Below are 26,127 nucleotides of genomic sequence, written 5' to 3' on the forward strand. Positions count from 1 at the left end.
TAGCTCAGTGGGACAGCTCAGCTCAAGAGAGGCCTATAGAGTTAAGCCACACACTCTTCCCAGAATATTCCCTAAAGATTCTTTGAAGCTATTAATTGTGCAGGTCACTGTAGCAAAACTCACTCCTCAGTGCTCTCCCTTGATGTTCACAAGCAAACACTAGAGTGCAGTGTAGATAAAGGGAGGCTTTCCCTCTAATTAAAAGAAAGATCATGATCTATAATTTCAAAGTCCATCAAACATAATCCTATAAAAGTATATGAGCTATGCATGAAGTTATAGGGTCTAGATCCCCCTCCAAAAAAGATACTAAAATTAAATCAAGCTCAGCTTATACCTTACAAAGTAAGACATTTGAAAGGAAATCATTGCAACATCATTAGTTCACCATAAAGTGAGGTGTTCATATTTTGCAAGACTAGGACAGCACTAAAATTTTTGAAGTCTCCACACAATTGTGTCAAAGCATATTTGATGCCATAACTCACAGTTCTATTGACATTCTTGGTTTACATTAAATATGTTATGTATTGTGATGTGGGAATTTTATTTCATTTCCTGGAAAATTTTATGCTTAAGAAGGGATGCGAAGCAATGGCAATATATTCCATAGAGTTTTCTTCAATTTACATTATTACATTCTGAAGCGAGTTGAAATATGGCAAGGCTTTATGTAACTGAAATTTTCTATTATTTTCATGGCTTGAAATGGGAAAGGGAGTGGAAAATAAATGTGGAAGAGAACAAAACAAATCCATTGTGGTCATATGTTGCCATAATCAGGAAAACCCTGTAGAATTGTTTTAGAGAGAATTTGAACAAATGACTCCATACATTTAGCAGAGGCTGCACTCACTACAATAAACTAGAGTTTAATTTCACCTTTAAAAACATCTGTTAAAAGTCAAAATAAGATTCATTATCCATGAAATAGAAATCATAATTCCAACATACATATCACAGAAAATTTTTGTGACATTAAAAAATGCGCTGGTGTACACGGGAGATCGAGAAGCTCTATAAAAAGCAAAGGAGCATAAACATATAAGTGATAACCAAGAGGATGATCATTCTCTATTTATCAGACAAAAATAGATAACATTACACCCGGCATGTAACAAAGTACTAAGCACAGAGTAACCGTCTATTATACTTCTGAACTGAAATATTAATTGGTGTTGGACAGGCACACTGCTTTAAGCAAAATTAAGCACAAAATGGATCTGGAGCATCTTCTAATGCCGGAATGTAAGGATATATTCCAAAAACAAAAATGAGAACAAAAACAAAAAAACCACCCCACAATGACATGACGTAACATGTCAAAGGAACTCAAGAACCAGATGAAAGAACTCCCAATGGCCAAAGCTGCAACAATCTGAGCGTCAAAATAAATAAAATAGAATTGGATTAGAATCCAAAATATAGAATAAAGATCTATGGGTCTGTAGTGTATTCAACAAATTTAAAAATGAATGGGGGAGAAGAAACAAACCTCCTGTGCAGAAAAATTCCAAATAACTTATGTAGATATTTCATCCTCAAGGAGAGGAGCCTAACTCCCCACCCATTAAGTCTGGGCTGTGGATAGTGAGCTCCTTTCAAAGAGTATGGGTGGGAAACAAAAGGGGGGAAAAGGAGTAACTTTATAGTGGAGAAATCTGACACCACCACCCCAGCAGGTGATCAACCTCAACAGTGATAAGTCATGTTGATGGTGTATACCTTTGATATGATGTGATGAGAATGGCATTTTTACCTCTGTGGTTTTCCACCCCAAAATCCATAACCCCAGCCTAACCGTGAGATAAACATCAAACAAATCCCAATTAAGGGACGTTATACAAAACATCTAAACTGTACCCCTCAAAACTGTCAAAATCATCAAAAACAAGGAAAATCTGAGAAATTGTCACTATCAAGAGAAGCCTAAGGAGACATGACAATGAAATCTAATGTGTTATGCTTGATGGGACCCTGGAACAGAAAAATGGCATTAAGTTAAAATTAAGGAACTCTGAATAAATTATGGACTTTAGTTAATAATAATGTATCAATATTGGTTCATTAATTGTAACAAATGTACTAGAGTAATGCAAGGTATTAATAATAGGGAAACTAGATGTGGAGGGTGGAGTTTAAGGGAATTTTCTGTATTATCTATTCATGGCTTCTATAAATCTAAAACTAAATCTAAAACTTTAATTTAAAAAGAAAGAGGCCTATCAGGTGCCTGGGTGGCTCAGTCGGTTAAGTGTCTGACTCTTGATTTTGGCTCTGGTCATGATCTCGTGTTATGGGATCAAGCCCCACAATGAGCTCCGTGCTCAGCAGGGAATGTGCTTGAGATTCTCTCTCTCCCTTTCCTTCTACCCCTCCAACCACTCATGCTCTCTCTCTCTCTAAAATAAAAATAAAATCTTTTTTTTTAAAAAAGAAAGATGCCTATCAAATATGCCTTTTTCTTTTCTTTATAAGTGGCACAAGAAATAGCAGCAACTTGTCCTCCAACTTGGAGAGAATATCTCTATGTGTTCCTGAACATTGGATTTCTAGAAACTTCACTAAGATGACAGTCTCCTGAAAGATTGGGGGGTTTATCACCCACCTTCTGGCTCACATATGTCTTCCTAAGGCATAAAAAGTACTTTACTAACAAAAATACTAATCCAAAAAGATATATTCACCCCTATGTTTATTGCAGCATTATTTACAATAGTTAAGATATGGAAGCAACCCAGCTGTCCATCAATAGACAAATGGATAAGGAAGATGTTGTGTGTATATACACACACACATATATACATACACTGTTGTGTATACACACACACACACACATATATATATATATATACACAGAGGAATATTACACAGCCATAAAAAAGGATGAGATCATGCCATTTGTGACAACATGGATAGACCTAGAGGGGATTATGTTTAAGTGAAATAAGTCAGATTGAGAAAAACAAATACCATATGATTTTACTCATAAGTGGAATAAAAAAAAAAAGAACAAATGAATAAACAAAAAAAGCAGAATCAGACCTATATAATACAGAGAACAAACTGATGGTTGCCAGAGGAGGGGGGGGTTGAAGATTAGGAAAATGGGAGATACAGGCTTCCAGTTATGGCATGAATAAGTCATGGAATAAAAGGCACAGCATAGGGAATATAGTCAGTGATATTGTAACAGTGTTATATGGTGACAGATAGGAGCTACACTTGTGGCAAACATAGCATACTGTATAAACGTCTTGAATTACTGTGTTGTACACCTGAAATTAATGTAACGTTGTATGTCAACTATACTCACATTTTTAAAAATGGCCGAATCAGACCTGTAGCTACAGAGAACAAACTGATAGTTGCCAGAGGGGAAAGGGGTGGGGAGATGGGCAAAATGGGTGAAGGGCAGTGGAAGGGGGGGGAAAGGGTACTTTACTACATGTTGCACATTATATCCAGTCAGCGTGATGTCCCCAATGTAGGGGTCTACAGTGACATTTTGTCAAATATCAAAGCAATCTTGACCTCTGAAAACTATATCGTAGCAGAGAGCAGGCACGTTGACACAGTGAGGCAAAACAGTGAAGGGGTAAAGCAAATACCTTTGGCGGTCCTTACAATATGGAGAAAAAAACACTGACCAGGTCAATAATTGCATATCAGGTGCCAGAATCTATGCTAATTTTCTTTAGTAAAGATATCTTGAATAACAACTGTAGTCTCCACCTAATAAAATTCACAATAATCCACAGTCATTCTCCAAAATCTATCCAACTCCTGCATAAGCCAAACAGGCAAGCTAAAAAAGAGTGTGCTAGGTATTACCCCCTCTCATTTTTTTGTCTTTGATCCTACAGAGATTTGGTATTGCTTCCGGTTTACTATCGTGATGAGCAGAAAAGTTCTGAAGTTTCCATGAGCCCTTCCTACCATGATGGCCCTAACCCCATGGGTCAAAGGCCAATGTGAGGATTCTTCCAAGTGTCAAGTATTTCTAATCCAATTATGAATTCAGAAACTAGTGACAGGACAGTGAAGTGAGCCTATGAACTAGCTGGGTATACTGTGAATCACACCTAGGTTGGCTCCATGTATCACCTGATCACAGCTGCAGTGGTGTCTGGGGTCACCAAGAATTAGCAACAATTTAGAACCAATGTTTAGCAATTCCCAAAGGTCTGGGTACTTTTCCCTAATGCGGAGACACTCTAGTAAATTTACGCAGGCTTGAAGCTACATTCCCAGTTTATACCTATGGCAACGTTGCAGGATTCTTTCCTCAAGAGAAACTGACTTTCCCTTCGGTCAAAAAGCTCTGGGTCTGTGAACAGGTTTAGGTCTGGAAACCTAGTGAAAGGCCATGACCCTCCTCAAGCATTTAATTGCTAGTCCTTGAGGGTTTTCTGTTATAATCAAGCAATGTCCTCATAGACTTCCCATCTATTCCATTCCTAGGAAATGTGATCAATTTTCTATAGGTTCTGATTATTGTTATGTCCCTGCTGACCTTTCTAATGAATGTGCCTACTTGTCTTTCTTCAACTGGTCACTTGGCTTCTGATACTCTAACATCCCATCATCTCTACTAAAATCAAGGAATCTGTATCAATGATGACATTACCTAGAATAATGCTTGGCTACAAAGGAGAGCAACCCCAGATCTTTTCAAGAATGCAGGTGATCCCCTCCTTGTTGTATATGTCATCATCTTGGTGGGCCTTTTAATTCTTAATACCATGCCATGCAAGCACTGGTATCTCAGCCTCATTAAGCACAGGCCAGCACCGAATTTAGGGTTTGGTCAACCAACCAAAGAAATTGTTAGAGTCACTTCCAACTCCCTGAGCTAGCACAGTCAATGCAGCATTTCAGTAATTGCACCCATATCAATGTCTTTAGTCCCACACTTCTAGTATTGTTTCAATCTTCCTTGGTCTAACACCCTTAGAATCTACTTCCACATACATTCCCTAGATTACGGATTATAATCAGCAAACTTGGCAATTCTATTTCTTCTCGAATCATACTCTGTACCTGACTCCAGAAGCATACTGAGATTTGGCCCAGTTATGGGTCAAATGATGACAAGGGGTGGATATGGGAAAGCATGAACATCCCCCTTGCAAGACCTGTACCCAAGGTAAGTTTGTCATGGGTCTTCAAGCAAAGAAATTCTCATACCCTTAGACACAGCTGAGAAAGCTATTTTCACTGGCAAGAAAGACTCAGAGTGACTTGGGGAGTTGAAGACTGTTTTATCTGATTCCAACCAGATGTCCTCATTTTAGTTTTCAGAGTTCCAGTCTTTCCTAGTTAATTCCCTAACTTTCAGATGAGAAAATTTTAAGGCTATTGATTCAACTGATGTTGTAGTTCTGCAATGCTTACATTAAATTTTGTGTTTAGTTTTCAGCCATGAAATTTCTCCAATTCCAAGATCATGATGTAAGGAAAGATCTGAGATTATCATTTTTTTCTTTCTGCAAGCACTCCAATTTCTTTTAGACAAATGTCTTAGCTCTCATAGTCATCACTTTTGCCCTAACAGTCAAGTACACCAGCCATTTGGACTCCCAAGGCATTTGGTTCACATTGGTACTTCATCACAATGACAGATGATGGATAGCTTCATTAATTGTGATGTTACTGTATGCCGTGGATTATCTTCCCATTTCCTACTGACAAAAAGTGCAGCACTGCACCAAAGCCCAAGGACATGATCAGACCAGTCTCCAAAATCTTATCTTTAAAGGTTTTTCTCCTAGGACCATTCCCACCACCAATTCTATAGCTGCTCATGTCCAAACAAGAACCAGAAGCCACACAGTAATTAGAACATGGAAATTCTAGTACAAAGAATTATCAACCAGTAAAAGGTGGTTAACTACTAAAAGGAGGAAAGAGGACTGTAAGGGGTTCAGAAGTAGCAAATGCAGAAAGCAATAGGAACATGCAGCCTAACAATGGCCAGAGGCCAGGTGCTTGAGCTGGTCTACAGAAACAATACACCCAGTTCTGAAGAAGCTTGCCTGAGGGTGCAGGTAAGCCAGAGGACTGATGGCTATTTTTTTTAAATATTTATTTATTTATTTGAGGGAAAGAGAGAGAGAGACCCCGCGCAAGCACATGTACGGGGGTGGGGGGGGACAAAGGGAGAAGGAGAGAGAAACTAAGTAGATTCCGTGCTGAACGCTGAGCACAGAGCCCAACACCGGGCTGGATCTCATGACCCTGAGATCATGACCTGAGCCTAAACCAAGTGTTGGACGCTTAACCAACTGCACCACCCAGGCACCCCTGATGGCTATTTTTAAAGTGTGAGCTATGTAGACAAGAAGGCCAAGAACTAAACAGGTGCATGAATTTGGGCAGCTATTACACTGTGGTGTCTGGGAAGCAGTCACTAGATGGACCTAGAAGTGCACACACACTGAGAGCAAAACCTGTGAAAGATGCAGGAAAACTGGAGCAAGGTAGGCAGAGAAGGGCCTCAGACCATGATCCAGGTCTGGCGCAGGTGACAGGTAAAATAAAGGGGAAGAAAAGGAGGATTGGCAGGAAAGACTCAGACTGTAGTGTAACTCTATGAAAGTCTCACTTAGCCCAATGGTTGTCCATAGAGGAGTCCCTCACAGGCCGGAAATAGCCCTTTTATCACCACCATGGTCAGTCATTAGTTGAGGGTTGCCTTGAAAGGCAACCTCACTCAAAGCAGCAGAAGATCCTGAAGACACCCACAGTCAGGAATTTTCAGCTAACTGCACTCCCCACGGTGAGTTCTCTCTTGATGGGAAATCTGAGCACATTCCTCCATGGCTGCCACCAAAGTTAGATCCAGTTGCTAACAAGGAGATAAGTGTGGCCATAGTAGATAGGGTATTAATAGGTTGGGACTAGAGAGAGAGAAGTGAGACACCCAGGGTGCAAAATTCAAAGAGGCACTTGCTCTCAGGTGCCCACAATGCACTTGCACGCGTCTAAAGTGAGTGCCTCCAATTTTGCAATCTGTGTGCCTCACTTGCCTCTCCTGAGTCCCATCCCTGCCCAAATCCACTATTCAGGTACTGCAATTAACTTTATTATATTTGCTTTTTCACATTTTTATTCACCCAACAATCCACCTTAATTTTTTATGTATTTTGAAATATACCTCATCTCTGAATATATCTCCTTTTTTATTAATTAGAGTTTACCATTTTTTATAGTTCCATTTTTTAGATAAAATTATATACAGTAAAGTATATCTTCACTGGATATTTAGTGAGTTATAAAAAATGCATACATCTATTTAACACAAACCTCTGTCAAGATATATAACAAGACAGTTCCCACATGCCCCTTCCCAGTGAGTGTCCAACCCCTACCCTAGAGACAACCACAGTTACAAGTTTTTTTATTATCAGAGACTCATTTTGCCTCTCCTAGAAATTCATATAATGGCGTCCTATAGCATAACTATGATGTGTAAAGAAGATACATTTGTGTTTCTGTACAGTTAGAGTTTTCCAAACAAATTTTGCTGAAACTTGGCACCTGGGTTAAGAGTTAGTCATTATAAAGTAATTTATACCAGTTCACCTGGAAAGATTGGCCCGACCCCAGAGGTATGTGTCTACTTTTCACAAAGGATGAAGCCCAGACCTATAGAGTCACTGGATTCTGTTATTTTCCTCAAAAGAACAATGGTTGGTTGGTTGTTTGGGTGGTTGGTCTGTGTCAGCAAACAGCTTAGCTGGACTAAAATCCCCAAAATCTGTCTTCCCTTTGATGAGTGGAAGCTGAAATCTGTGTTAAGTGTTTGTTTGTTTTTAAATCCTTAGCTGGATTGCTTATCCTCCACCCATATATACATAGTTCAGAGGTCAGCCAGAGAATTGATAAGAGTTTATATGCAGAATGTAAGTCTTCAGCTCTCTGACTCTCCTCTTCCTGAGACTGACATCTCTTCTACTTTCAGTCTGCTGTGGTCATCCAAACCCTATCCTCTGGTTTTTCAAGCCAGTAAGACTGCACATTTCTACCAGGGTTTCAGTTATCCTATATGATGCTGACAGGGGTCTGCATTCAGGCAAAGGATCAACCAGTGTCATTTCCTTCTTCAAATAGTTGTTTTTTTACAGTTTTAAGAGTGTTTATAACTGTTATCTGTAGGATACAAAACTTTCTTCACATTGAGCTTTTTTAAAGGCTCAGAAAAAAATAGCATATGTCAAATCTATTTTTCATATCATTTGGGTAGCATATTGTGTTTTCCTAAATGACTGCAACATTACCTCCCCCAGTCCTCTTTTAGTTTCCAAAGTGACTTTAGCAGTCCTCCCACCAAGAGCCGTCATCTGTGTACCCCGTCCTCTTGAATCTGTGTGGGGGCTTGTGCCCATTCTGACCACTAGAGTACAGTGGAAGTGAGGCCTTATGACTTCAAGTCTAGGTCTTTACAAGGATATGCATCCACATGGCTTTCTCCTGAGATGTTAGCTCTGGGGGGCTGAACCAGCGAAAAGCCTTTATTTACCACCAAGTAAGTGAGTGAATGAGCCTTCAGATTATGCCAGATTCCAGCCTTTGAGTCTTCCAACTGACCCTAGACATCACGGAACGGAAACAAGCTGGTCACATTCTGTTCTCGCCAAACTACTGACCCATAAAATTCACGGTTGGTTTTTACCAGTAAGTTTTGGGGTGATTTATTACAGAACAATAAATGACCACAATGACTTAGATGTTAGGATAATCCAGCTCTGACATCTGTAACAACAATGATTTCCAGTTTTATTTGGGTTGATGTGGAGGCATAAAGAGATGCCCCCTTTCTCTCTCACGATTCCCTCCTAAAGTTGCAAGTTAAGAAAATGAAGTCAAATTTCCCAGATAGATGAGGACTGTTGTTGACTGAAATGTATTCCTTCATTAGGACCTCCTGCCCCTTGGAAATTTTAAGTAACTTGAACCTGAATTCTCTGTCTCTAAGAATCAATAATTTAATATTTATCTGGAGTATTTATGAGTTAATTATAACACTTCCTGGAATATCATATATGCAAGATTAATCTTTTACTAAAGAGTCAGCATTATTTGAATTCTAAATAGGACATGAATGCTTTTAGAACAAATTCAATAAAGAAAGAGTTTAACAAATTCTATCCTTTGTCAAAGAATAAACTGTGTATTAGTAAACAAGTAATAATAATAATAATAATAAAGTATAAGTGCATAGCTCCATACCCAGGGGGGGAAATCTAAGTTATAGTGATAAACTCCTTTTTGGAGGAGAAAATTTGAGAATGGATTCAACATCAAGGGGAATTATGTAAAATCTGTTGTAAAAAAGTGGATTAATGTTTTGAAAGATAAAACTTCCATGCTACATTTCTTTTAAGTTGTTCATATTTTCTTCAAAAGTTATTGATATACATGAACTAAAATTCATCTAAAATCTATCACATACAATGACAGAAGAAAACAAGAGAGGTAGGTAAAGATAATGGGATATTAATGCTAGTGTGGTTAAAGTCAAACTCATTTATCACTAATGGCAATGTAAATTGGTACAATGTTTTTGGAGAGCCATTTGGCAATGCCTATCAAGAGGAATAAAAATGTTCATATCTGATGAGTCAAGGATCCCACTGCTGGGATATGAAAGCATTAAGTATGAAGCTTTTTATTACATAAATTTTTTAGACTCAAAAAAATAACAACAATCTAAATGTTGAACAACTAGGGAATGGTTTTAAAAAGCCAATGGACTTTTACACGGTTATTAAAAATAATAATTTTAAAGGCTATGTAGTACCATGGAAAATATGCTAGTTTTTGTGAAAAAGCATTAATTGATAATAGAATAATACAAATAGAAAACATTACCATACCAAATTTAAAAAATAAATATAAATGTGGGCAAGTACTAGAGGGGAACACATAAAAATAAAAATGTGTTGATTTTTAGGAGTTGTGACATCTTCATCAGTTAATTTTACCTTTTAAAATTCTGGTATCCTTTAATTTGGCAACAATACTGATTGTACAATAAATTATAATAGACCCATACTCCTTAAAACACTGTTGGCTATATATTTAGATCTCTGTCATCTCTGACAGCATTAATAAAACATTATGCTAACCATTTTAATAGGTGGTTATCTCATTGTGGTTTTGATTTCAATTTCCCTGATAACTTGTGATATTAAACATCTTTTCATGTACCTGTTGGCCATTTGTATATATTCTTTGGAAAAATGTCTATTCAGTTCCTCAGCTCATTTTTTAATTTGATTGTTTGGGGTTTTTGTTAATGAGTCATGTAAGTTCTTTATATATTTTGAATATTAACCCCTTATCAGATGTATGATATGCAAATATTTTCTCCCATTCTGTAAGTTTCTTTCTCATTTTGTTGATTGTTTCTTTTGCTTCACAAAAGCTTTTTCATTTAATGTACTCCCTTGTTAGAATGACTATCATCAAAAAGACAAGCGATAACAAGTGTTGATAATGATATAAAGAAAAGGGAACACTGCACTGCTGGTGGGAATGTAAACTGGTACAGCCATGATGGAAACAAGGATGGAGATTCCTCAAAAAATTAAAAATAGGACTATTGTATGATCCAGAAATCCCATTCCTGGACATATATCTAAATGAAATAAAAAGAGGATATCAAAAAGATATTTGTACTCCCATGTTTATTGCAGTATTATTCACAAAAACCAAGATGTGGAAACTTAAGTGTCTATCAGTGAGTGAAGTTATGATGTGATATATGTGTGTGTGTGTGTGTGTGCGTGCGTGCACATATATATACAATGGAATATTATTCAGTCATGAGAAAGAAGGAAATCCTCCCATTTGGGACAACATGCATGGACCTTGAGGAAATTACACTAAGTGAAATAAGTCAGAGAAAGACAAATACCATATGATATCATTTTTATGTGGAATCTAAAAAGACCGAATTCATAGAAATAGAGTAGAATGGTGGTTACCAGGGGCTGGGGCTGGGGATAGGAGAAGTGAAGAGATTTTCATTAAAGGAACAAACTTTCAGTTAGAAAATGAATAAGCTCTGGGAATCTAAGGCACAGCATTGTGATTTTAGTTAACAATAGTGTATTGTATACTTGAAAAGTGCTAAGAGAGTAAATCTTAAAAATTCTCACCATAAAAAATAAATGGTAATTATATGACGTGTTGGAGGTGTAGCTAATGCTATGGCAGTAATCTTATTGTAATATACAAGTGTATCAAATCAATACATTGTACATCTTAAATTTGCACAATGTTATAGGTTAATTACATATCAATAAAACTGGAAAAAATTATGCAGCAACTCATATATAGCTGCTAAGGGAGTGAACTGTTTAATGAGTGGAAATTTCCTAAAGCTAAAAGTTTTCAGCTTAAATAGATAATACATATACACGTGGCAGACCTTTGCTTCTTGGAAGCCCTATGATTTGAGTAGACTATCCTAATAAACGAAAAATATTTTGTCTAACAGTTCTGAGTCTGCTCCAAATTTTACAAGCTTTTTGCAATTTTTTTCAAAATCTGCATTTTGTTTTAACATAGCATTAATGCGTACTATCCTCTTTTGACAATGGATCTTATAAGGAAAGGTAAAAACAGAAGGGGTTTGGAGTTACAGGTATAAGACACAGTTAAGCAAGTATTTAATAAAAAGGAGACTAAGTTTCACCTACGTGATGATTTTGTTTGAGATGAACCTATTAATGGTCCCATAGTACAGGAGTTCTTAAACTGTACTATACTTTAGAAAACTTGAGGTTTGGAGTTTTAAAAATATAACTTGCACACCCAGTCCATATGTGTAAGGATGATGCTTCAGTATATCTCACCTGTGGCCCAGATCTACATTGTAACAAAGGTCAAAAGTGATTCTGATACAGGTGGTCCAAAGACCATGCCTGGGAAAATTTGATATAAAATTTAAATGAATATGCCTGGCTTCTCTTTCCAGATAGTCCTCATCTGGTCAAAAAAGGGAAGAAAAAAATATATATATACATATATATATATATATCACCTCCATGATATTCTTCATTGTTTAATTTCATTGCTTTACCCCAACTGAAAGAGAACATGGGAAAACAAAAACCATTTTAAGACAAAAAGACAGGGCGCCTGGGTGGCTCAGTTGGTTAAGCGACTGCCTTCGGCTCGGGTCATGATCCTGGAGTCCCTAGATTGAGTCCCGCATCGGGCTCCCTGCTCGGCGGGGAGTCTGCTTCTCCCTCTGACCCTCTTCCCTCTCATTCTCTCTCTCAAATAAATAAATAAAATCTTTAAAAAAAAAGAGAGAGAAAGATATTCAATTGGATGTTACGATTTGCAAAATGTTCTATATGACAATACATACTAAATTTACAATACATACTAAATACATACTAAAATTATCTATAGAAAACAGTGGGAATTTACCTGGTAAGCCCGGGTGAGGGCAGGGTGATCAATAGGCTACTGCTCAGACTTTCTCTCTGTCCTCGGTTCTGTTCAGACTCCCATCTGGTCAGAGTTAAGGCAGCAGTACTGCCACCAGCTCCCCATCTCAATCCCTCACCGCCTCTGACTGTGCTTTCCATTCAAGGGTGATTGCCTTGATACATACCAAGCTTGGTACGTACAGAAATAGGCCTTAAAAAGGAAAAAAAAAAATAACTAAGGATTCTGGCCCTCCATAAATAAATAAATAAATAAATAAATAAATAAATAAATAAATAAAATTGGAGCAAAAGAAACCTATTTTAAAAATTCCATAATCATCAAGCAAAACCAACCAAATTAGTAGAAGTTGTAAACATGAATGTTTTTCCTGCTCTCCCACTTCCCATGGGTCTTTAATGTTGGAAATTTGGAACATTCTCACTTTCTAAAGAAAATTTTAAAAACCTTAAAATGCATGATGGGTTTAGCATTTCCATGTTTTGGCCTTCACTCTTTCTGTACCTGGAGCCATTGGAAGCCTAGTGCATGCAAAGTGTCTAAAAAAGAAAAAGAAAAATATTTAGAACTAACTGATGGCAAAAGGATCACTGAAGATGTGATGTGTCTAGTATCCAAGATCCATAAAGAACTTATCAAACTCAACACCCAAAAAACAAAGAATCCAGTTAAGAAATGGGCAGAATACATGAACAGACATTTCTCCAAAGAAGACATACAAATGGCCAACAGACGCATGAAAAAATGCTCCACATCAACTCGGCATCAGGGAAATACAAATCAAAACTACAATGAGATACCACCTCACATCAGTCAGAATGGCTAAAATTAACAAGAGAGAAAACAACAAATGTTGGGGAGAATGCAGAGAAAGGCGAACCCTCTTACACTGTTGGTGGGAATGCAAGCTTGTCCAGCCACTCTGGAAAATAGTATGGAGGTTCCTCAAGAAGTTAAAAATAGAGCTACCCTATGACCCAGCAATTGCACTACTAGGTAGTTACCCCAAAGATACAGAGGTAGTGAAAAGAAGGGACACCTGCACCCCAATGTTTACAGCAGCAATGTCCACAATAGCCAAACTATGGAAGGAGCTGAGATGTCCATTGATAGATGAATGGATAGAGAAGATGTGGTGTATATATATACAATGGAATGTTACTCAGCCATTAGAAAAGATGAATACTTAGCATTTTCATCCATGTGGATGGAACTGGAGGGTATTATGCTGAGCAAAATAAGTCAATCAGAGAAAGGCAATTATCATATGGTTTCACTCATATGTGGAATATAAGAAACTGCATAGAGGATCATAGGGGAATGGAAGGAAAACTGAATGGGAAGTCATCAGAGAGGGAGAAAACCATGAGAGACTCTTAACTATATGAAACAATACAAAGGTTGCTGGAGGGGAGGTGGGTGGGGGGAATGGGGTAACTGGGTGATGGGCATTAAGGAGGGCACGTGATGTGATAAGCCCTGGATGTTACATGCAACTGATGAATTATTAACTCTTCATCTGAAACTAATGATGTAGGCTATGTTGGCTAATGGAATTTAAATTTAAAAAAGAATAACTCATGGCATAAAGGTTACTGAAAATGTGATATGTTCCAGATTGACTAGAAAGATCTATAAATGTCAAACTGTGTTGGCACCAAAACCCTGAACTGAACTGCGGGGTAGGGGATTGAGAAGAGTTAAGAAGAGAAATTAACAGAGCAAGGGAAAGGGAGAGAGGGAAGAGCAACAGAAATGGAAAAGGAAAGGTCATGGACACTTATAGGAACAATGGGAAAGTCTGCTGTGGATACAAAAAACAATCAGGCAAAATAAAAGACATGTTTTAAAAGAGAGAAAGCTACCAAATAGAACGTGACCATCTGAGAACATTCAGGGAAGAGCAAGTGGCATGAACTCACCTCAACAGCCCCTGAGAACTGGTATTATTCCATCTTCAGGAAGAAACCCTATGTAAGAAACATGGTGCCAGTTCCAGCAATGGAGAAATCTGTATTAAAAGACTATCCTAACCCTTTTGCAGAGAAATCCTGGAAGAAATATAAAAAGACTGGTGTCACCTTAAAAGACAATGGAGATCTACCTGCACCTTGCAACCTAAAATAGGAAAACTTTGAAAGAAAAATAAAATATCAATTCAAGCATTTTATATGACATCGGGAGTCATAAAGGAGGTGTTATATTCTTTGTAGATTCTGAGGCAAAAAGGTTCATCAGCAGCCCTATCATGAAGTCAAACTAGTTCAAAATATTGTCTTTGTTTGGTCTCAGTAAAAAGATCAGTCTGTCCAGCTTTGTCCCAAATGTGCAAAATCTGTGTTGCAGATGATATTTATGATGGCAACAAAGTGTGGTATATATTGGAGTAAAAAATATTCTGACATTTAAATTACACCTTCCACATTCCTGAAGTGTCACTTGGAGAATCAAAGAAATAGGTCAAGATGGCGAAGTATAAAGAATTCAAGAGGAGCTCCTTTAAAGGATAATTACCTTTGCTGACTCTCAGGAACAGATTTCAAGGGATTAATCTCTGTGTTTTGGGTTTTGTTTTTAAAATATGTGGAAAGATAAGAAAAAGCATGAAAATGGAGTCACCAGCAAAGCACTTTGCATTCAGAATTCTTCACAAATGTTTATAGCGTTCATGTGGCTCTCTGGCATGCTGCTGGAGCATATTATAGATTGCAGCTGAGAAAAAGACTTAAAAAGGTAAATGAATTTTTAACATCAGGGTTTTATCAAATTGCCTCAATTTTTGTTGAATTGCTGGACCCTAAGTGCCATGAGGATGTCTGTAATTAGCGAAGTTGTAAAATATCCCAAAAGCTAGCAGGAGGTTGAGTGAATGAAAGTTCCATGTCCCTCCTGACTTATGACAACATGGCTATCCTAAAAATGCCAACTTTGGCTGTGGTGTTTTTGGGGTTGTCTGAAGCTAAGTATTGAAAACATAGGCCAATGGGTTCAACATTGGAATAGGCTGACCAAGTTTTAAATACGCTATCAGGCTTGCCAGGCATGTTTTCACCTTTATATAAGAAATACTTTTTTTACCTAATGCAATTGACTTCTCAACTGCAACTGTTCAAATACACCCCAATTCTCAAAATTCTCTATCACTAATTCCTCTAGTCTTCATATCCACTGTTTTGCAATCAATATGTTGGGACGTTCAGTTAAAAAAGCAGACCTCAATGGCATGTGTGTATACACAAGGGTTACATTTAAAGAACAGCACAAGGGACCCCTGGGTGGTTCACTCGGTTAAGCGGCCGACTCTTGATTTTGGCTCAGGTCATAATCTCAGGGTTTCTGAGATGGAGCCCTGTGTCTGGTTCCACACTCAGCGAGGAGTCTGTTGGTGAATCTCCTTCTCCCCCTCTCCCTCTGCCCCTCCCCTCCTCCACCCCATGCTCGGTCCCACTCTCTCTCTCTCTCTCAAACAAATAAATTAATCTTTAAAAATAAAAATAAATAAATAAATAAAGAGCAGGACAAATGGGCCAGTCTTATCAGCAGGTTAGTGTATACCACAAAAGGAGCTCTTCCAGCCTCCTGGAAGGTCCTAGGTGTTGAAGTCCACAGACTTAGATCTAACCCATCCTGATAGGTACTAGATGAGTGGTCTTGATTAAGCTACTTAATTTCTTTGTGCCTCAAGTTTCTCGTGAATAAAATAGAGCTATATCACATAAGGTTGCTGTGAGGATTTAATGAGCTAATACGTGCACAAAACTTAGCCCAGGGACTAGCACCTGGCAAAGTCTCAATAGATATTAGATAGTAATTTCAATATTTTAACTAGATCGTTGTAAGTTATTTGGGTCCCTTGGGACTACTGTGGTCTAACTGAGCCTTAACTACTAGACAGAACTTCAACCTACAAAAAAATATTAGCCCAATATTAAAAATGCTCTAACAGAAAGAAATGTAAATTGAATAGTAGGGGAAGTGATGTGAATTTATGTAGGATTCAATGATGAATGGTAGAGGGGGGGAAACATTTCAAATTGATATAATTTCCAGATTAGGATTTCAGGCTAAAAAGACAACCGACAGAATGGGAGAAGATATTTGCAAATGACATATCAGATAAAGGGCTAGTATCCAAAATCTATAAAGAACTCATCAAACTCAACACCCAAAGAACAAAGAATCCAATCAAGAAATGGGCAGAAGACATGAACAGACATTTTTCCAAAGAAGACATCCAAATGGCCAACAGACACATGAAAAAGTGCTCAATATCGCTCGGCATCAGGGAAATCCAAATCAAAACCTCAATGAGATACCACCTCACACCAGTCAGAATGGCTCAAATTAACAAGTCAGGAAACGACAGATGTTGGCGGGGATGCAGAGAAAGGGGAACCCTCCTACACTGTTGGTGGGAATGCAAGCTGGTGCAGCCACTTTGGAAAACAGTATGGAGGTTCCTCAAAAAGTTGAAAATAGAGCTACCATATGATCCAGCAATTGCACTACTGGGTATTTACCCCAAAGATACAAAAGTAGGGATCCGAAGGGCTACGTGCACCCCGATGTTTATAGCAGCAATGTCCACAGTAGCCAAACTGTGGAAAGAGCCAAGATGTCCATCGACAGATGAATGGATAAAGAAGAAGTGGTATATATATACAATGGAATATTATGCAGCCATCAAAAGGAATGAGATCTTGCCATTTGCAATGACGTGGATGGAACTGGAGGGTATTATGTTGAGTGAAATAAGTCAAACAGAGAAAGACATGTATCATATGATCTCACTGATATGAGGAATTCTTAATCGCAGGAAACAAACTGAGTGTTGTTGGAGTGGGGGTGGGGTGGGAGGGATGGGGTGACTGGGTGATGGACACTGGGGAGGGTGTGTGCTCTGGTAAGTGCTGTGAATTGTGCAAGACTGTTGAATCTCAGATCTGTACCTCTGAAACAAATAATGCAATATATGTTAAGAAAAAAAAAAAAGAAGAAGAAGAAGGTAGCGGGAGGGGAAGAATGAAGCGGGGGAAATCGGAGGGGTAGACGAACCATGAGAGACGATAGACTCTGAAAAACAAACTGAGGGTTCTAGAGGGGAGGGGGGTGGGAGGATGGGTTAGCCTGATGGTGGGTATTGAGGAGGGCACATTCTGTATGGAGCACTGGGTGTTGTGCACAAACAATGAATCATGGAACACTTCATCTAAAACTAATGATGTAATGTATGGGGATTAACATAAGAATAAAAAAAAATGCTCAGACAGGATTTCAGGCTAAACAATTAAGACCTCTATCTAGAGGGGTATTTTGTTGCTTGTTTTAATCCCCAAAAGCTTTCTGAACCAAAAACCTTATAAAGGCATATGTATATTACTTACTTTTTAACTCTCCAAACAATTTTCTCAGAGTTTGAGTAATTATATTAATTTGGCCTTATATAAATTCTTCCTCCACAATTTTTAAGCACCTCAAGATATTAAAATAAAAATTAGAAAGCAATTTAAAAACATAAAGTAAGCCACTTACAAAGATTCAGATGCTACCTTTGGCAGTAAGCGCTTGGCCAGTAATTTGTAATTCTGCTTTCTCAACGCATTAGCGTCTTTAATATTCTGAGCAGTGGTGTATAAATGTACCTTGCTGAGCCTCAGGGTTCCTCAGGGGTGACTCAAAGGCAGCACCATGGGTGGGGAGAATGGGTGGGCTTTCCACTTTCCCACGCCAGCTCTAGTTCCATTTTGCCTATTTTATATGTGACGATAATTCTCCTTAATGGAAAAAAAAAAATGGTTTTACTCCTATTAAATAGTTTGACAGCTCTAAATACTGCCATGAAATTCTAAATAAAAAATATTTTAATGCAGGAACTGCACTTCTGGAACTCCTCTTGTCTATTCCTCTTTCTGAGTCTTGCCCTTCCAAATGAAAGTATTTTTTCCAAATTTAGAAAATTATAAGTTTCAAAGTTTTAAGCCTAACTCATGCTTAAAGACATTCTTAAAATCTCTAGGCCAACTTGTACTCTTCCTTCTCTGATCTGCTAAAGAAGTGATTGTCCACAGCTCTCCTAGGGCCCCAGTACTGTCCACACCACTCCTCCAAGGACAGTGTTGGTCTTCAGTTCCTTCTCTCCTGGGTTCATGTTTTTTTCCTCCAATGAGACCATACATCCTCTGGTATCAAGACTTTGTGTTAGAATTTTTTAGTAGAGGGGCGTCTGGGTGACTCAGTCAGTTAAGCGTCTGCCTTCCGTTCAGGTCATGATCCCAGGGTCCTGGGATGGAGTCCCCGCACTGGGCTCCATGCTCCACAAGGAGTCTGCTTCTCCCTCTGCCCCTCACCCCCCTTGTGCTCTCTCTCGCTCTCTCTCTCTCTCTCTCTCTCAAATAAATAAATAAAATCTTTTTAAAAAAAAAGAATTCTTTAGATTTTACCTTCTCTGCTCATTAAGCATGAAGAAGCCAAAAAAATATTGGCTGTACTAAATAAAGGAATTAGCTGTAAGTTTTCAGAAAATCTTCAGTAGGAAAAAGGCAGAATTCAGTTCTAGTGCTTAAACAGACACCCCTGAAAAAAAATAGCCAAAATATAAAAGCATGAAATAAGTGGGGGCTTTAAATGTTCTTGAAAGACAACATAGTAGCAAATGTAAATCAAACATCAGTCTCTCTGTAGCGGGGTAAGGTGCCGATCTTTTTTTAAATTTCTAATAAACACACCTGTTTTTTGTTTTTTGTTTTTTGTTTTTTTATCAGACTGTATTAACCAAAAGATTGACTAAGGCACCCAAGAAGACTAATAATTCATGGGGTGAAATGGCAATGCAAGTGTGGTCTTCCCAATTATTTCTATGATTAATGATGACCACCATAGAAATCTCCTAGCAAACTAACCCTAAAACTCTGAGAAACAAAGACAGTGACTCAAAAAAATACAAATAATGAAACAAACAGCTTGGGGATGCATTAGTAAATCATTTAATACAAAAAAAAAAAAAAGGTGTCTAATTAGAGTCGAACAAGAGATTTGTTTTTTATTACCTTGTAATTATTCCAGGGTACAAAGTAAAGCTCAACAAAAGCAAAATTTTTCTGCTAGGAATCCCCCCAGACCCTCTATTTAGGTGAGAACAGAACCTCTTTTCTAGTAAAAAAGATGCACTTGAATCCATCTGTCATCCAATTTCCTGTGGATATATATGTATAAATGTTTGTGTGCATATTCATAGTAACAAAGTTATGAATCAGAATGTGCTTACATTTTTCTTGAGAATAATAATAAATGTTTACAAAAGTAAGACTGTATGTCCTGTAATGATCCTTTAAATTGATGTTGAGCTTTCCAGTTTATAAAGTGGTATTCCTTATTTTCTCCCAGTTACTCTGTAAATAGATGCAACACAGTTACAGGCATATTCACTGTGTAGATGAAGATGCTGAGGCTGGGAGAGCTTGAGTGATCTGCCCAGTTACGCAGGGGGATGTAGGCAGGCAACTCAGCACAAAGTTAGTGGGGGGAAAAAAAAATAGAGACACACAAGGGAAAGCCAGGTCTCCTGAGTATAGCTCTATTGCTCCTCCCCCATGGACTCTTTAGCTGCCATTATTTTCAAATATATTCTGAATCTATATAGCTGATATGACACACCAAACAAAATTTTCAAATATAGCATCCTTCAAGGATATTAGAACTATAGGAATAGACCACTGATTAGAATCGGTAAAGCAGGGCGCCTGGGTGGCTCAGTTGGTTAAGCGACTGCCTTCGGCTCAGGTCATGATCCTGGAGTCCCGGGATCGAGTCCCATATCGGGCTCCTTGCTCAGCAGGGGGTCTGCTACTCCCTCTGACCCTCCCCCCTCTCATGTGCTCTCTCTCTCATTCTCTCTCAAATAAATAAATAAAATCTTTGAAAAAAAAAGAATCGGTAAAGCAAATAAAACAATCATGAATTTCATTTATCTTCCCTGTTGCAGTCTTAACTTTGTATATATATGACATCTTTATAAAATCTATAAATTTGCTTTCTTTCATTCATCCAATTCACTCAGCAGATGTTTACTGAGTCTTCTGTTTTCCAAGCTATGTTCTTGGGGTACAGAGCTGAACAAAACAAAGCCCCCCCATTGTCAGGGTACTGAGAGTCTGCTTACAGATGCAGACATTAGGCAACAAACACATGCAGAAATTATAAGAATAGTACAAAGGAAAGAAACAAAATGGTGTTAGATAAGGTAGTGAGGGTCTAATTTAGATTGGAAGACAGGCAGCCTTCTCTGAGGATGTAACATTTAAGCTGCTGCCTGAACCGGTTTTCTGTTTCTTTAACAAAATTCCCTGCATACGTTCACCCAGCCAGCCTGAGTTCCCGATGGTGAAGTCACACAAATGTCATGATATACAAGGATAAGCGGGACAGCTCTCAGGGAACTCTGTGCAAGGGCAACACTGGAGCCAAACTTGATTTGGAGCTTGGAAAAAAAAAAAAAAAAAACATATTTAGCTATTGAGCTCAAAATAATTAACACAGCAATTTTTTGCTGGATGCATTATTTTAAAACCTAAAATCAGACCTAAGTCGCTCATCCTGAAAGAATTAGCAGATCTTCACCTTTCAGTATCATCCTTCAAAGAAATGATTTTGTCCCAGAGGAGTCTGATCCAAGGATAGTATTATCTTGAGAATGTTAGGATCAAGTCTGCAATAAACTGAGATCACAAGAGATGCCACCATCTTACTACCCTCACTTAATTCTTTTTTATTTGTAAATGTAATGTCTTAATTTTTTATACTTCTCTGACATAATTTTATATTTTCCTGTGAACTTAATATTTACCTAAATGGGATTAATTAAAATTAGCTGTCCTATAAATATTCATAAATCCGTCCACACAATTGAAGAATATTATTTTAAGTATGTTGACAATTTTAAGTATTGAATCATGATAATAGTAAATCTTAAAATATATTGCAAACTATGATCATCTATTTTATTTCCATAATTTATTTTCTCCCTTTAGCCTGTCTTTATTACTTACTTACTCAAGAATAATGTCTCTTACTTATGGAATCTAAATATCAGAAAAGAGATATATATCCCTGAAGTTATTATGAGAATTGAAGTATAAAACAATCATTATGTGTGGCAATGCTAGGCTTTCTTGCTCTAACTGTTAAAGTTTACCTAAGCTTCTATTTCCAGTCAAGAATCTTATTCTCCTAAGGAAATGCACACATACAAAAATAAAGAATAAAAAATTGGTTTTTTGATCCAAGCTCCAAAAACTTTCTCTTTATATGGCTTGTCTAGAAGAATTAATATAGAGTTTTTTTAGTAATCAACACTCAGTCTTCAAAAAACATAGTCAGAACACAAGTCATAAGCTAAGGTGTTAAAGATATTTTGTGTGTTAAAAAAATCAAATATGTTGAAACAAAAGAACTTAAAAAAATCCCGTCAAGTTTTCATTGCCCAACTAGCTTTATTTCCCATCTTTCACCATGTACAATGAAAACTGGCATCTATTTCAGTTTGATTAGAAGCCAATCTTGCCTCTTGGTTCTCAAATACCATGCTTCAAATTTATATTTCAGTCTCACACACTCAATGACAGTATTTAATTGAAAACTTCAATCCTCTTTTTCTTAGTTTTTATAAGTATTGATTAGTTTTATAAACCATTGAAAATGTGATCCAGAAGTATGTTGCTTTTCACAATAGGTGGCATATTTGATTCCATGAAATGTATTATGTACTATACACCCTGACACTTAAAAATAATGTAATGTAAATTGAGAGCAAAAGGAGAAAGCAGATTGGAGTTAGAATAGGTATACTAGTTTCTTCATCTTAACTACTAGAACTCAAAAGATGTTATTAAAGCCTTCAACTGAAATAACAAAAGTATAAATATTTATTATTATAAAGGAAAGTAGTAAGAATGAAAAAATTAATTAAAATGGAGTGGTAAAGGAAAGGAGAAAGGAACAGAAATACACTAATTTTATGATTGTTCATAGCAGGGAAGTAAAAGATAATGTCTGAAGTATTAGAGAATAAGGAAATTATACAACATAGTAGTTATAAAGTTAACTACTAGAACAAAAATTCAAACCTTCTTAAATATAGGAATTATCTCCTAAATATAAAGAATTAATAACAAAAGTGAAGAATATGGACTGTAATGATTTTTGAAAGCAGTAAAAACAAAGTATAATTAATTTCAAAGAACTAGATTCAAATATACCTGTCATATCAATAAATACAAATGGATTAAATTCATATCTTTAAGAAGGGAAGAAAAGAATGGACAAAGTTATCTAAGGCAAATGTGGAAAGAGAAGGAAGGAGGGATGAGGAGGAAGAGAAAAGGGAACGAGGTAAAAGAGGGAAGATGGGGAGAGGAGAGAGAAAAGAGAGAAAGGAAAGAAGGGAGGAAAGAAAGAATAGGTTGTAACCTTAATATTAGCTTGTTTTAATTCATGTCATAAAACATAAATAAAAGGTCACTATATAATGTTAAAAGGAGATATTCATAGTAAAGATTTTAAATAGTCAAGACTGTCAGTGCACCAAAATATATAGCATCAACATTCACAAAACAAAAATATAGGTATTATCATGAAAAACACAAAAGCAGTAGAATTTTAGTCACCTCTTTTAGTCTTTGACAGATCAGGAAGAAAAAAAATTAAGGAATATTACAGAAGACCTAAATGACATAAAGTAGGACTAAATAAATATAGATCAAACTCTGTTCCCTAAAATAAAACCTACAACCTAAATTTACATAGAACCATCATAAAATGACCATTAAGCCCAATAAAAACTATAACTAATTCCAAAATGTTAAAATAATACAAGAACATTCTCTGATCACAATGCAATAAAACTAGAATTTAATAAACCAGAAATAAAAGTATACTTATTAATTATGTGACTTTGTACAAGTTATTTATCTTTCAGAGTCTTACATCAACTACAAATGAAAATAATACTGAAATTATAGGGTAATTTTTGAAAATCTTTTCAATTATAAGACATTATGCAAGTAAAACACTATCCAAGAAAAATCATTTTCCTCTTCATACTTGAGAAGTGACTCATTTGGCAGCTCCAAAGATTTGAGCAACTTGGTCTATACTGTCCACTTATGGCTATTTAAATAAATTAAATTAAAATTTTAGGGTTTCAACACTAGCTTCATTTAAAGAACTCATTAAAAACATTATGCCAAGTGAAAGAAGCCAGTCACAAAAGACCACATATTGTATAATTCCATTGATATGAAATGTTCAGAATAGACAAGTCTATAGAGACAGAAACTAGATTAGAGGTTGCCCAGCACTGGGTAGGGGTGGGAAAGAATAGAGAGTGACAGCTAATGAGTACAAATTTTCTTTCTAGAGTGATGGAAATGTTCTAAAATTAGATTATGGAGATGGATGCACAAATCTGTATACTGAAACCATCAAGTTATACACTTTAAGCAGGTGAATTTTATGGTATATAAATAATATCTCAATAAAACTGGGCTTTTTTAATTGTGAAAAAGAGAGCTCATTAGCTACATGTGGCTAGTGGCTACCATTTTGGACATCAGAATATTTCCATCATTGCAAACAGTTCTATTTAATAGTACTGACTTAGCTGATACTGAACAAATCAAACAAATATCTAGAAGTTCATAAGAATTATTTAAGCTTTACTTCAGCAAATTAACAAGGTCTTTCTAGTGAGAGTCTCAGATGAATTTTTTTTTCTCACTTCACTTACTAATTATACTAAAAGATCATCCTCTCCCTTAATATAATCCAAATACATTAAGGTGCTAATTGAATATGCTGAATAAGCTGTGCATACTAATTGTCACTAATAAGTTTAATGCTGATTGCTTAAGTTTATAACAGCTACTCACCTACATAGTGGTTCAAGTCAACTTGATATCCCTCACTCTTCATTAGGAAAATGTGTTTCATTAAGCTGATGTCATTATATGTGAGCCCAGAGATTTACACCATGGGTAGTCCTTTTAATGTTAAAAAGTATACCAAATGTGAATCCTGAGCAAATTGCTCAGGCAGCTGAAGGTGACTCTTACACATCCCCAGTTTTCCAGTGATGCTTAGAGCATTCCATTATGGTAAGCTTTGAATCAATAAGTACTTCTATGTCTACTACATTTCTTTACTCATTCAGTATATTTTTAAATACCTAGTATTAATTGTAATCTTGTAATCCTGGACAGTTCACTTATCTTCTCTGGGCTTCAGATTCTCAAAATTAAAGTGAGGAGGGGAAGGAGAGAGAAATTGGCAGCCTAATTACAGGTTTATGTACCCTTTTCCCTCCCAGTTAAGGGAACTCTACTTAAAAAAATACTGGAGATTAGATCTTAATTGTTCCCACCACAAAAAAAGAAATGATAATTATATAACATGATAAAGGTGTTAACTAACATGACAGTGGTAATCATATTGCAATATATACATGTATCAAATCAACACATACATCTTTTACTTACACAATGTTATCTTTTAATTATATATCACTAAAAAAAAATAGTAGGGCTTACTTGGGGAGCTTGCAGAGGTTACAAATATATCTAAGAATTTATTTTTTTTTTTAAAGCAGACATAGATACCATTGTGAACAATGTCAGGGAGAGGAAAGGAAGACCAGCTGTTCTCTCCTTGTTACAGTCCCAGGTAAAGACTGTAGGTCCTGTGGCAGCCTGAGACAGTCCAATAAGCTGAACATGGATCTTTCTGCAAATGCAGAAGAACTCTCTCAAAAGTCAAATAAGAGAGGTTGGATGACTCTGCATGGGCTGCAGTGCTGAAGGAAAATGACCATCTTGGGCTAATTTAAGAAGCATGGAACAAGACCATGACAATCTGATTGTTCTTTTCCCCTTACAGCTGTAGATACCCCAGAAGAGAGCAGATTTTCCATCCCTACCTTGATACAGAGATCCAGCTTGTCTGTCCTTCTGAGGTTGGCTGGACAACTGGAAAATAAATTTCTGTCTTACTTTTCGCCATCTACTAATCCACATCTATTTCACCTTTCCAGGAACAAAAAACGACCAGATCTACCAGAAGAAATAGGAGAAAAGGCCAGGTGAGAGGAATCAGGGATCCCAAAAGAGAGAAGTTAACCAAGCCAATCTATACACATGTCCCCACTGGGCCAAAGCTAATGGAAGAAACAGAAAAGACCACTAATGAAGTCTTCAATAAGAGGATATATGATCAAAACAATGAGACCCTAAAACAGACAAACAAAAAGCTAATATCTGAAAATTAAAATATAATAGAATTAGAATTAGCAAAAAAAAAAAAAATACATTGGCCAAAAAGAAGAGGAAGAAAGAGGAGGAGGAAGAGAAAGAGAAGGAGGAAAGAAAAATTGTGTCCTGGAAAATCAAGTGAAGAAGTTGTTTCATGACACATAGGAAAATAATTAAAGAAAATCATGAATAAAAAATTTAGAGATGCCTCTATACACTCTGTACATTATAATGGCCAAAATCCAGGACACTGACGACATCAGATGCTGTGAGGATGTGGAGCAACAGGAACTCTCATTCATTGCTGACAGGAATGCAAAATGGTACAGCCACTTTGGAAGACAGTTTGGCAGTTTAT

Source organism: Mirounga leonina, unplaced genomic scaffold (genome assembly GCF_011800145.1).
Source record: "Mirounga leonina isolate KUSES-001 unplaced genomic scaffold, KU_Mleo_1.0 Mir_165, whole genome shotgun sequence".
NCBI classification, from domain to species: domain Eukaryota; kingdom Metazoa; phylum Chordata; class Mammalia; order Carnivora; family Phocidae; genus Mirounga; species Mirounga leonina.